The sequence below is a fragment of the Zea mays genome, chromosome 2, assembly GCF_902167145.1.
Source record: "Zea mays cultivar B73 chromosome 2, Zm-B73-REFERENCE-NAM-5.0, whole genome shotgun sequence".
Taxonomy (NCBI): Eukaryota; Viridiplantae; Streptophyta; class Magnoliopsida; order Poales; family Poaceae; genus Zea; species Zea mays.
In genome coordinates, this window is record NC_050097.1 from 86,761,888 (window position 1) to 86,776,864 (window position 14,977).

Sequence of the window (14,977 nt, forward strand, 5' to 3'; positions counted from 1 at the left end):
ACCTTCCCGACATAAGGCGGATGGGGAATGCCGAAGAGGAAAGACAAAGGAAATAAGCTTGAGCTTGTAATGCTACCATACCGCTTCAAATTCCAAAAGTCCTTCAATGTCCCTTGTGCTGAATGGCTAGAAGTGATCGAAACAATGTGCAATGAGATTCTTGGGAACTACACTAAGAAAGAAGACCAGTTGATGACAGCTGCCTTCAGAAATCAGGAGAAACAAAGATTAAATCGAGTGATGGGCGCCCTTGGCTTCAAATATCCTAACTATGACAGACTTGATGAAGAAGCCAGGGGAGTAAAGAAGAGGAGGGTTGTAAGCATTCTGAAAAGACAAGCAATGAGATCCATCGAGAAGGATAAAAATAAGAAGCTACCAAAAATATCGAAGGTTTCTGGAGAAACTGAAATTCCTAAGATGATACCGAAACCATCGGTATCCAAGAAACGGAAAACTGTGGAATCAAACCACTCTGAGGAAGAGAAGTCTTCTCCGCCGAAGCATACTGTTGAAACCCCTTCGACATCTTCCATTGGCGTGACAGAAATCCTAGAGGTAGTGACTGAACCTTTGCCTTTCGCCAAGCTAAGCCCTCTAGGATCTGAGCTAACCAGCTTATTACAGTCAAAAGAAAAGGATGCTAGGGAAGTCGTCAAAGCAAAATCTGAAAGAGATCCTTCTGCGCCCGAGGGAGGAAATACTTAGAAGAAATAACGCATGATGAATTTGATGAGAGCCGTCCTCGATACTGTGACACCCCAGTGTCACTCAGGGTTTTTCTCAAATGCCAAACCAAGAACCATCATTTTATGTGAACCAAAGTAAGCATGAACATCAAAACAATTTAAGTGAGAAAGAATTCACCAAGTATATACTTAAAAGTGTCATGATCAAAACAATTGAGACTTTTGAAAGATAAGAATGTGCAACCCTAATTCAAAACCCTAAGTAAGCCCCATGAACAAAATTCAAGAAAATATGAAAAAGAGGATGAAAAGTTTAAAATTTTGAGTTGAGCCAAATATATAAGTTAAAGTATATTTATTAAGCAACAAGAAAGATTGAGAAGGCTTAGCCAAAATAACTCAAATAAATCCCCAAATCAGCCCTTGATCAATGAACCTTTAGAGAAATTCAGATTTCTGAATTTCTGAATTTCAGACCTCTTCTCAAAGATCATCTGTGTTCTCTGCTTTTCAAAACTCAAAGCCAGAAGATCCAAATATCAAAGTCGTGCCAAATTACCTTGAACACATTCTGGGAAAGTTTGAACTCAAACCAAATTCATTTGACACGGTTTTGGCGCAGCTTAACCTCGGGACCAGGCATTCTGACACTGGCACCTTGGTGACGCTACAACTCCCTGTCCCTAGCCTAAAACCACACGTCGTCCATACACAAAAGACAAAGCTTGGTCTGGTGAACAAATCCCTTGCAGTGATCTTGCCCAAATTCGCGAAGATTTGCTCCCAATCGGCGCTTGAACAAGGGCAGAGGCAACGGGAACACGTGTTCGACCGCGGCTGACACCCCTGGTTCACGCCCGTTCGCGCACCGCGCCTCCCAGTGCACGCCCGCGCGCACTCGCCGGTCCACGACCGCCCGTGCACCGCGCCGTGCCTATAAAGCCCTCCCAGGCGCGCCCCACTTCGCCCCTCGCTCACCCTCACCGGCCAGCCACTTTCCCTTAGCTCCGGCGAGCTTAATTCCGCCCGCCATTGCCGCCAGAGCTTCGGCCACCGTGGCCAGCCCCCTCCAGCCATCCTCTGGGCAAGCCAGTGCTTCGGCTAGCTCCGCCAGTAGCCAGTGAAGCTTGCCAAGCCCTCGGACCCGGCCGGACTTCACCGGAGGCCCGAGATCGACCTCCCCGGACTTCGGTCTTCCGCCTCCGCGCGTGGACCGAGCTATCCAGTGAGTCTCCGACCAATCCCTTGCGCTCATAGCTTCTCTGGCATCCCGTGGACCTCTCTGACCCATTTGATTTAACTATCTCGCCGTGACCAGGCCGGTCTCCTCGCCGCCGACGAGCATCCCCGCCTGCGCGCGTGGACCGACCGACTCCGGCCATCTCCGACGGCGTTCCGCACACCGTTGTGATCCCCGCGACCTCCCCTTCATCCTCGACCACTTCACCGAAGCAGTCTCGCCGCCGGTAAGCCCCTCCGCCCTTTTCTCCGCCGCGGCTACTGTTTAAGGTAGAAGAAGGACCTCGGGTTAGGATTTGTAGAACCCGAGGGGTTTTTCTGTAATATCAGTGACTCATGTGAATAGTAACTTAAGGACTGATTCGCGAAGGAAACTTAGAAAATCGCCAGGGACCCCAGTGCAAAGTGGATTTCCATTTAATCAATTCTGTTATTCTTTTTAAAATGACCAGAGGACTTAGAAAATCCATAACTTGATGAAATCTTAATAAAAAGTTGTCAAACCAATTTTGCTAGCTCTGGAATATTGTGACCTATCATTTAAAAATGGTAAACCCTATGCTTTCTGTTCTAAATTTTAGAGTTTAAAATTAAAAACAGAAACCCACTAAACCTTATTTAATTAAGGGAAATTAGTTTTTCTTCTGTGCTGAACTTAAGAAAATTTGTAGATGTTTAAACCTTAATTAGACACTGTTTAAAAATAGTAGGAACCCCACCATTAGAAATTATGGTGTAGTTATTCATTTAAAGCTATTTTGTCCAAAACTTAGAGAAAATCAGAAAGGCCTTAGAAATTAATGAACAATGATTAATAATATTTTTCCTAGTTTACTTATGCAACAGAGAACCTAGGAAAAATACAGAGACCGTTAATTTGGACCAGTTTTAAATTAAGATGATTTGTTTAGCCTTATATAGACTGAAAATCAATTATTAGAATTGCAAAACTATAACAAAAGTGGTTAATAAAAATCCAGTGAACTTATAACCACCAGAGCCCCACTACAAAAATACAGAACACCCCAGCCCAACTTTTTAAGTAGGGAAAATAAATACAGAGTAATAATAAGGCATTTTTTCAATAAATCATAAACAACCCCTATCAATGTGATAATGGGCAACCAAAAATTTGCTAAGTCCATGATGAGATAAACCACCAGAGAAAAATGCAAACCCATGAAAAAGAAGTAAACCCATACCTTTTGCTAGTAATTTATGAGAAAGGCCATTTAATTCAAATAATGCAAACCACCCTTTCCCTTAAGCAAAAAGAGGCCAAACTTCAGAATGATTGCTCTTGCACAAAATACTAACTAAGAAAAATAAGAACTCTGTTGTTTGATATTTTTCAAATATAGTGGTAGTAGAAAGCACCCATTTGGCTGGAAACTTGAGAAAACCATAGAAAAATAATTAAAAGGTAGTAATGGCTAGAAATTTGTATCAAGTCATGCTGTAACACCTAAAAGCCAGCAAAAATAAGTTTTAGAGAATTACCCACTATTAAATAGTAGTTGTAGTTCAAAGCACCCCTTCTGCCCTAGAGTTTAATAATTTTGTCCAGAGAAAACTATTCACTTTCTGATTCCCAAATTTTGATACAGAGCAGCACCCACTAGTAACAAGCCACTGTAATTTTTGTGGAATTTTTGGAATTTTATAAAAGCAACTTGTAGTTCAAACCTACTCTAAACATTAAAAGAATAAAAGAAGGAAGGAAGAAATAAACCCCACCTCAATAAGTCTGACTTGAGAACTTATTATTTATTACTAAGACTTAAAAAAAATTCAGTGGAACCCCAAAAATAAACCTACCCCTTACCTTAGCTAAGTATAACCCAATTTACCAAGTATACCACTAAAGGGTTTTACATAAGTAAAGTTAACTTGTTTGAACTCAAGAGACCATACACCTTTAAAGTTGTAATTTCTAAAAGCACATATCATATCATGCATATATCTTACACATTGCATTCATTAGATTGTAATCTTGCCGACGGAGAGTACGTGCTCATCCCCGAGCAAGGACCTGTCCAAGAGGAGGACCAGGAGTAGGCTTCAGAGGCTGCTATTGAGGATCTCCCCGCAGCCCCAGCAATTGAAGGCAAGCCCCGGTTTTATGCATAACCATGTTATTATATGCTACTTTACTACACTTAATGCTTGTAGGATTGCAATGTGCACTTAAGTGTAGGAGTTGCTTGAAACCTCTAGTTGCATGAACTTAGGATTCCTTTTTGAGATGAATACTAGTATGCTAGGTCGAGTAGCTGCTTGCTAATCAGGATCTCGGTAGAAGTCGAGTGATTTTTCTAGCACTCGCGCGAGGTCAGGAATTGATTGTATTCATCTTGATAACGGGATCTATGTTGGTCTATGGATTTGGATCCAGGGAGGATGCCTTGTCCATGAGACGGGAAAAATGAATTAAGGATTAATGTGTGGATACCTGAGTCAAGCTTTTGAACGTACTAAGCACATGCCGGGAAAAATGGTAACCGGTAAACCTAGTACCTGAGTGAAGCCGGGCGCGGACTTTATCCCTCATGCGACCTGAGACTGGGTCTCCCATGCTAGCTATGGTGGGTACAAGTGTGGTCACTGCACGGCGACAGCCGGGGTCAGTGGAGCATTGTATGCCAAGGCGGTGAGGCCTGGACGCGAACGGGGAATCGATGGGGACGGTTGTCATGTGTGGGGTCGGAGTACCCTGACATGTCGTGTGTTTAGGTTTACCTTGCAAGGTTAAAACTCGATTCGAATCGTCTGCTTCTCGCAGCTAATGAGACTGCTTGATTCCTTGTACTGCACCGAGTAAGAAGTGAAATGTGGGTTGTATGAGATAACTTGTTGATTGGACTAATTGCTTGTTACCATGTATGCTTAGAAGGAGCAAATCTAGCTAAGTTAATGATGGTAGAATTTGAAAAGCTAAAATTTGATTTTAGAGACAGCTAGTGCTTTTGGCAAACCAAACCCCTCAGCCAAACAGCTGCATAGTCTAGAGGTAGAGGAGTAGACTCCTCACACCGGTTAAGTCTAGCTGAGTATTAGTATACTCAGCCTTGCTTGTGGCACCATTTTTGCAGGTACCATGCAGGATTTGGTTGATGGTGTGACTTGGCCTACCACCCTGCCACCGGGTTGGACGGTCGAGTGGGATCTGGCTCCGGCAGGAGAGGAGCATGAGGAGTAGTGGGCCAGGCCTTGCCCATTTCCTCATTACCGACGACATCGATTATCCGCTGCACTTTAATTTATGAACTTTATTTGCTACTCAAAAACTCCGATTTATGTAATAACTCAGTACTTAATTTGAGGTTTCCTGTTTTATTGTATTTCTTCTGTGACTCACCTTCGAGTGGGATTGTGGAATTTGATCCTGGTTAAGTGGCTCTATCAGACTAGATCTGAAGGACTGACGGGTTATTCCGATTTAAGTGTGTTACGGCCCCTGAGGCGTGACTTAGGCACTTAAGCTGGAATAATTCGGGTGGTTCTGCCACAGATACCCCCCGTAATACAAAAGAGGATTGCCGCCTCTGCTGCTGACGAAGCTACTGAAGCGCCTCAAGAGGCTAAACGTAGAGGTGGTCCTCTCCGGACCACCTTATCAGAAATTAACAGAAATATTGCTAGTGTGGAGCCTGAGCGGGATACTGAGGGGGTGATTGCACCTGCAACTTCGGCATCGAAAGGAAATAACACTAAAGAAGCCTCTTTGGAAAGTAAAAGCTTTGACTTATGGCACCTAGGTGGCCAGCAGCTTTCCGAGGAGGACATTTCGGAGTTGAGAAAATTTGCTGTATCTAGCTGTTATCGGCCTGGATCCATCCCTGACCGTGCTAGAGCAAAAATTGTGAACACCCTGTCAAGGGGTATCGGATTCTCGAAGCTTGAGAGAGATATTAGCAATTATAGAAAGCAACACATCACCAGTAGCTTGTTCTATTAAAATTTTAAGTTATGATTTTCTATTGTTTTTCCTTCATTCTGTTAGCTCTAAGGTTTTAAGAATGGGAACCTTATGTAGCTTCGTGTTTGCAATAGAGTTTGCTACTAAGCAAAGCTTTAAAATTGCAACAAGAACTGAAGATAAGATAAACCAGTTCATTATCAATGATTTGGAGAAGAAGATTGAAACTCTTGAGAGTTCTTTGAAGGAAAAAGATTCCCTGCTCAATATTGCCGAAGGCTCTCTCGCTGAAGCTCGTCTCCGAAGCGAGAAACAAAGCATTCAAATTTCAAATCAAAATGTAAGAATTGAAGAGTTGAACAAGGAGCTTGAATAAACAAAATCAACCTTGCAAGACAGCACAAGCCGGTTCAACCGTGAAGCCAAAGTTTTAAACCTGAAAATCAAAGCCGAAGCCGAAAAGAATTTTAAACTCTGTGAAACACTAAAAACACTTTGGGAGAAATGCATTGGCTTTGCAACCTAGTGCTCTTCTCGGCTAAGAAGCATTTTAAACTATGTTGAGGGCACATCCGAAGAGGCCAATCATTCTGCAGAAGATATTCCAAAAGCGCTTGAATGGATTGAAAGGGAAATTGACGATCTTGATGAAGTCATAGTTGGCCATGGTGACTTCTATGCACTAGTGGCTGCCCGTGAGATGCAGCTATTTTTCCAAGGCTAGATGCAATCACTTAAAGACTGTTAACAAACCAAACTTTGGCCTCTCACCATCAGACCTGGACAACATCCCAACCAAGGCTAGAAGCGTAGGCAACAGATTTATCACTCAAATCTAGATGATGGGTGGCCGGGAGGATGCTGGAGACGAAGCTCGAGCACTAATTGATAAGGTATAAAAATTCTCTTGCTTAACTGCTTCATGCTTCTTCGTGTGTATCACAATATATTTCTGATACAATGTTGGTTCAAGAGCGATGTTGATGAAGATTGATGATCCGAAGCTATCCTGATAGTTATGAAGGATGCCCCGAAGCTGTTCTGTAGCTATCTCGATAGTTCTGAAAGATGCTCCTAGAGCTCTTCATTGTAAAGAAAAACAATATATTTGGCAAATATTTCGAAGGATGTAACATCTTCTCTGTAAATATTTATAACTACCTTGCAATATTACCTTTCTTCCGTTGTTGCTTGCTTTGCTGTGGACGAAACCACACTTACCATTTTTTGAGCCGAAGGCGAAAAAACCCTTCCCTTATTTTCGTTCACTACGAAGCATTTTAGACATCACATTAGTTTCTCATGTGAAGTGCCATGATGCGATGAAGCTATAAATGTCTAATGAATGCTTGGATGAATGTGAAGTATGATGTGATGTAATATGCAAATGCATGCCGAAGATAGCAAAATTCACACACAAACATGCACACAGACTCTACATCCCCTTAGGAACGACTTTGGAGTCTCTTCACCTTTACTAGGTGGTATTTCAGCTCTGCATCCCCTTAGGAACGACTTTGGAGCTTCTTCACCTTTACTAGGTGGTATCTTAGCTCTGCATCCCCTTAGGAATGACTTTGGAGCTTCTTCACCTTTACTAGGTTGTATCTTAGCTCTGCATCCCCTTAGGGACGACTTTGGAGCTTCTTCATATCTTACACTCGATGGTGTAATCCTAGCTTTTTACATCTTACATGTGGGGGAAATTTGCCCTTGTATTGAATAGGGATGCGAAAAGAAAATGAAAATTACAGCCTATCGCTCCATTAAAAACCTTTCTCCCCTTTAGAAAGGAAAAAAGGGAACCATAGGAAAAAGGGAAAATTACATGGTTATTATACATAGTATCTCCGAAGCTCATCTGCATTCCAGGATCTTGGAATATCATTGCCTTCCATGTCTCTTAGTCTGTACGATCCTCGCCATGATGAATATACTATCAAGAAGGGGCCCTCCCACTTGAGCTGTAGCTTTCCTACAGTTTCTGGGTTAACTATTCTTCAAAGCACCAAATGCTCTGGTTTAATGTTTTTAGTCAGACTTTTCTATCCCGCCATTTTGCTGTTTCGGCTTGGTATTTATTAATATGATCAATTTCTTAAAGCCTGACCCCTTCTATTGAGTCTTTTGATACTTTGTAAGTATCTTCATCCTCTGCCGAAGCTAGAGTCCTTATTGATCATGTCTTTGCTTCTTCCAGATTTATTGCTTCGTCGCCAAACAGGAGTTTAAACGGAGTGAAACTCGTTGATCTTGAAATCGCAGTGTTATGATTCCACACCACCTTTACTAATTCGTCTCGCCACTTTCCCTTTGGTAGATTAAAGATTGACCTCATTATCCCTATGGTGATGATTCCATTTGCTCGCTCCAGTAAGTCGTTGGATTCTAGGTGCCTCACCGATGTGAAATGTATTTTTGTTCCAATCTGGTCACAAAAGGTTTTCAATGCTTCGGAGTCAAACTATGCTCCATTATCGACTGTGATGGCCTTCGGCACCCCAAACCGGCAGATGATATGTTGCTAGAAAATTTTTTGGACTACGGCTGATGTTATTGTAGCTATTGGTTTAGCTTCGATCCATTTCGAGAAATACTCCACTACTACTACTACAACATATCTTAGATTTCCTTGGGATGGTGGTAGTGGTCCCAATAAATCTAATCCCCATAACTGCAATGGCCAAGTGGGCTGAATTAGTTGTGTTAGAGATGAAGGTTGCTTTTGGTCCCTGGCACACTTCTGGCAATTCTCACATTTCTGCACTAAGTCTATTGCGTCCGAAGCAGCTTTTGGCCAGTAAAACCCTTGTCTGAAGGCCTTGCCTAGGAGTGGCATGGACCCAATATGAGCCCCACATATCCATGAGTGGATTTCTTTCATCAACTCTTGACCTTCGGCTCTAGATAAACATTTCAGCAGTGGAGAGCAAACCCCTTGTTTAAACAATTCACCTTCTATGATCATATATGGCCTTGTTCTGGCCTGCATCCTTTTTATGTAAACTTCATCATCCAAAGGGTAGTTGCCCTGGGCGAAGGATACAATTTCGGTTCTCCAATCTTCTCTATGCACATGTGATATTGTGAGTACATCCCTTTCCATGAGCTCAACCGAAGGTGCTTTGAGAGTTTCAGAGAACACTTCTGGGGGTAGTGGGAGCCCCTATGCTGCTTATTTAGCTAACAAGTCTTCTTGCTCATTATCCTCTCTTTGGATATTTTTTACCAAAAATCATTCGAAGGAGGCTTCCATCCTTCGGACTGTATCAAGATATTTTTCGAGTTTTGGGTCTTTTGTCTTGCTGCTTTTGTCGACATGGCCTATAATTACTTGAGAGTCAGACTTAAGTACCACCCTTCTTATTCCCATGGCTTTAAGCTTTCGAAGCCCTAACAACACTGCTTCGTATTCTGCTATGTTGTTTGTACACTTGAATTCTAGCCTGACCGCATAGCAGATTCTTATTTTTATGGTGAAATCAAAACAGCTACTGCGCCTCCACCGAAGGTTCCCCATGTGCCATCATAGAATATTGTCCAAGCTTCTTCATCTATCAAGTGTCCTTCTTCATGAGCCCCTGGTGTCCAATCAATAATGAAGTCTGCTAGTGCTTGAGATTGGATCGAAGATCGATGGACAAAGTCAATAGTGAATTCATTTAGCTCTGTGACCCATTTGCCAACCCTTCCTATTGCTTCTCTATTTCTTATGATGTCTTTCAAGGGTTGGGATGAAGGTAATATTATATGATAAGATTGAAAATAATGCCGAATCTTTCTAGAGGCCATCAACACGGCATTGTGATATCCTGGGCCCTGGGATGGTGATATCCTGGCCTAAGGCTTAATAGACTTAATAGAGTATCCATACCAACAAGGTGCATCTTCTTTTTGAGAAGCCTATCTCAAAAGGACCCCCAAGTTAAGTGTGCTTGGCTTAGAGCAATTTGGGATGGGTGACCGACTGGGAAGTTTTCTCGGTTGCGCATGAGTGAGGACAAAGTGCGCACAAAAGACTTGTGTTGGTCTGTGGGGACAATATATGATCCCAACGAGCTGCCAAGAGTAAGTACCAACGGTCCAGGGATTGGACGAGGTGTTACAAGTGGTATCAGAGCCGACCCTCGCGGTTTCACGGGCGTGTGTGGGCTAGGGGGTTCGAGTATATGGCGCATGTGGGCCTAGAGTGGTCACATGGCATGACATATGATGACACTAGACATACAGACGTGGCCAAGAGGGGAGGTTCCTAGATTGGGGTTGACCGACGAGGATTTCGGTCTCCTGAGGGGGTGGATTGTGATATCCTAGCCCCTAGGATGGTGATATCTTGGCCCAAGGCTTAATAGAATTAATAGAGTATCCATACCAACAAGGTGCATCTTCTTTTTCGGAAGCTTGTCTCGAAAGAACCCCCAAGTTTAGCGTGCTTGGCTTGGAGAAATTTGGATTGGGGGATCGACCGGGAAGTTTTCTCGGGTGCGCATGAGTGAGGACAAAGTGCGCACAAAGGACCCGTGTTGGTCTATGGGGACAATATATGATCCAAGCGAGCTAAAAGGAGTAAGTACCACCGGTCCAGGGATTGGACGGGGTGTTACAATATAGTACCTTATCCAACTCTATGTAATTTATTTTTGATGCACTCAAGACTTCAGAGACGAAGTAGACTGGTACTTGTCTCTTCATTTGCCCATCCTGCTTTTCTTGGACCAGCGCTACACTGACTGCAGAATGAGAGGCTGCTACATAGATGTTGGGGACTTGTTCTCAAATGCTATGAATTAAGAACAAGGCAACATAAAATGTTAAATATTAATGTCCTTCGTCCGCTGAAACATTATTTCCCCAAGGATTTAATGAACTTCGGACGAAGGTTATAATGACACAATTACGAAGGTTATATCTTCGTAATTGAACTCTCAAAGATAATATAAAATAACACAAGACATAAAGCATTAAAGACAAGTAAATTAGAAGTAAACAACATCATTTACATATTATATAAACTTAAGATATTCAAATATAATGTTTAGGTACATTTATACCTCTGCCTTGACAAAGAATAATTTCCGAGTGATGTGATTGCAATTACAGGAATGCGTGAACAGTAAAGGAATACTGTTCACTATTTATAGGCACAGGACACAGCCTGTGAGCAATTACAATCATACCCCTCATAAAAGTTTACAACAACGACTCGAACTTTTATGGACTAAAAGGTCATTCTATCTTTAAGTCGGTTTGTAATTCCGAAGCTTCATGAACGGCACCCTTCGGCATCACGTACAGACAGCTTCAGCCGAAGCTGTTTCTTCCTGCAGGACCTTCGGCGACGAAGCATGGTCCCAACAGTAGCCCCTTCGCGGTGCTAGATCGTTTTTTGTAACGAGCTTGATCCGTGAAAAAAGTCTCTTAGGCTTCAGGAAGCCGAAGGTCCGAAAAACACCTTCCCTGAGCTCGTTGTCGAGAAACGATACAGTTTCCGAGCGTGTAGGGGTCCCACCATGCAGGTTCACTATTTTGGTCTTTGCGGCCTACCGCGCAGCGGGTGCGAGCAGCTGTTTGCCTGGTGTAAAAATCCTGACGATTCACCTTCTTACCTGTAGCACTATATAAACAGACAGGTAGGTGTGAAGTTACCACACCATTCATTGCTATTGCACTGTTTTGCTGCCAAAAATTTTAACCATAGCCGAAGCTTGACTCTCGCATTCAGACGAAGCTCCAGTTTGGTGCCTACTTCGTCAGAAGAAAAGCTTCGGGAGAAAAGGTTATTTAATTCCCAAGAAATCTTTCAAGAAATTCAAAATTAAATGGCCAGAGTGCGCTCTACTGCTAAAGTTGAGCGTGAGGGAACAAAGCCGAAGGTGCGGAGACTGTTCCTATCTCCGAAGCAATGCAACGATCCGGATTGGTGACCTCGGAAAGAATCCCCACTGCCGAAACAGAACAAGCTGCTGCCGAAGCGGAACAAGGAGATATTGAGGAAGCTGATTCTGACGGTGATTACCATATCGCAGTACCGAGCAAGCCTAGCCATTTGGACTTCGGAAAGTCGACTATCTCCAAGGCTGATTTTTCCAAAATGGTGAAGTCGGGCTATTTCAGTGAAGATGAGAAGAAGCTAATTCGCTTCGGGGGAGAGGAAACTACCCCGAAGCCAGAAAAGGATGAAATAGTTATTTTCAAGAGTTTTCTAAAAGCTGGGTTGAGATTTCCTTTAAATAGAATGATTTCTGATGTGCTGCAAAAGTTTGGGATCTATTTTCACCAACTGACACCTAACGCCATTGTCAGACTTAGCGTTTATATCTGGGCTCTCCGAAGCCAGGCGGTGGAGCCGTTTGCCGACAGCTTCTGTCGAGTACATGAGCTGCATTACCAGACTAAGGCCAGAAAGGATGGGTTGCATGAAAATTTTGGTTGTTATAATTTTGCCTATCGGAAAACCACAAAATTTCCTGTGATTAGCTACCGAAGCAAATGGCCGGCAGGCTGGAAGTCAGAATGGTTTTATGTCAAAGTTGACGATGACAAAGAGAAGCTGGTACAGAGCCCTCTTGAACTGATCTTCGGAGAAACCAGACCCCGATGCAATATGACAGCAGAAGGTCCAACTTCGACCGCACTAGCTGAATTCAAAATTATTGCAGAACACATTGGCACTAGAGATTTAGTGCAGGAACTGGCCTTCTGAGTATTTCCAACTATGAAGGAGTGGACTATGCCGAAGCTTAAAGGAGAAAAGAAAGAGGGGGAGCTTGTCCGACTACCCTATTATTATAAGTTTAAGAAATATTTTAAAGCACCCTGCCAAGAATGGCTCGATACAATCGAAGTAATGAGTAATGAAATTCTTGGAAATTACTCCAAAAAAGAGGACCAGCTGATGACAGCAGCCTTCGGCACTCGGCCGAAGCGAATGCTGAACATGGTGCTTGATGCTATAGGATTTGAATATGCTGATTATGGTCGACTAGGTGGAGATGCTGGAGGCCCGAAGCGAAAAAGAATTGCCAGCGCTGCTGACGAAGAGGACGCCAAGGTAGCCAAAAAGAAAAGGGAAGATTCTGAAAAACTTAGCCCTGAAGAGTTGAACCCTGAGCCGAAGGTGGCCACTGCAAGAAAGAGGAAAACTGCATCTCCAGAACCAAAAACGTTGGTTCGAGAAGAAGGTACTCCTGCAACGCCTTCTGCTGTTGAAGTAGAAGAGATTATGAAGGTAATGACTGAACCCTTGTCTGTCAAGCTAAGTCCGCTGGCGCTGGAACTGACGAAGTTTTTTCAGAAGGACAAGGCAGCTTCGGCAGAAGAAGGTCCTGCACTGCCGAAAAACGAAGGATTATTCAAATAGCAGATGTAATTCATGGGACACCGTCACCGACACCGGCATCAAGAATTGCTATTGACCAGACTGCCGAAACCGCCGAAGCTAAAGGCGCCGCAGCCGAAGCCACCAGAGCGGAAACCTTCGAAGCTGAAACTGGCACAGTCGAAGCTGCCGGGGCTGAAACCGGGGCCACAGAAGATCCAAACCTGGAAGACACACTTGAAGTTATTGATAACATACTCCTAAAAGTGACTGAGGAAGAATCTGTTGTGGCCGCGGTGAGCACAGCTACTGAAAAGGGGAAAAAGCAAGCTGAAGACATTTTGGAGGAAGAAGATTTTGAATTTCAAGATTTACTTGGGCAAGAACTGACAGACGCTGAAAAAGCAGAGCTTAAAAAATGTGACATAGCCTACGGATATAAGCCAGGGGCTACACTGTTCGGTGGGGTTAACGAAGGAAAGCTGAGGTGCCTTCGAAACCACAGCGAAGCTAAAATTGTTAGAACTCTCTGCAAAAACATTGGCTTGCCGAAGCTAGAAGCGGACCTCTGCCGTTACCAACGACACCATATTGCCGGAAGCTTGCTTTATGCTAACTTCAAGGTAACAAATATTTTTGTTATTTTATTATTATTATTATTATCTTTTAGGTCGTTTTCTAACGAAGATCGTTTCGACAAAGCATATTATTAAGTAAGGTTCTAAAAATGCAACAAGATCTCGAAGAAGAGAAGAACATAGCCGTCATCCAAGATTTGGCTGAAAAAGTTGAAAATTACGAAGCTAATCTGAAAAAGAAAGACTTCACCATCCAGGACCTTGAAATCATGGTTAAAGAGCACGAGGGTGCATTAGAAAAGAAAGATTCTGTTATTCAGACTACGGAGAGTTCTTTGGCTGAAGTCCAAACTGAGAATAACAACTTAAAGAATGAATTGCTCCAACAGTCAGAAAAATTTGAGCAAGAAAAGAAATATCTTGAAGCAAGCCTGAAAACTGAGGTGGATAAAAATTCAAATTTGCAGAAATCCTTTAAAGAACTTCAAGAGAAATGCCTAAGCTTCGGCAGCCGATGCGTGCAGCGGCTGAAGGATGTGTTTCATTCTATCAGAGCTAGCTCTGAAAAGTTTACACCTTCAGCTGACAACCTGCCCAGTACATTAGAATATATTGAAGGCGAAGTTGATGCTCTTGACGAAGTTATTGGTGGACACGCCGACTTATGCCCCCTGGTAGCTTCTCGGGGCACAGCTACTGCTTTTCTGAAGGCTGGCTGCACGCATGGAAATATTGTGAATAGACCAAACTTCAGCTTGTCAGCATCAGATATGATAGACATCCCAAGCCTGGCCCGAAGCATTGGAAATAGATTCATGACTCAAATCTGGGTAAATGGCGGGCGAAAAATGGCGGGTGACGAAGCTCGAAGTCATCTTAAACCGGTAAGAAGCTTATATTTGTTACTTTCACCTTCCCCTTGAAATTTGTACTTTTCTTATTCTGCTCTTTGATATTCGTAGGATGACGAAGCTGAAGTTTGATGAAGCCTAGCCTGAAGCTTGACAGTTGCTGTAATATAATTTCCTGCAAAAATTCTGAAGAAACTTTTGTAGTATAGTTATGGAACAACTCATGTAAATTTGTACATACCTTGTAATATATTTTGTTTCTGCTATACGTGCACAATCTGCTTTGTTGTGGACGAAACTTCTCTTTTGAGCCGGAGGCGAAAAACAGCTTCCCTTCTTTTTGTTCATAACGAAGCATAAAAAAAATTTCCTTCGAGTTTCTC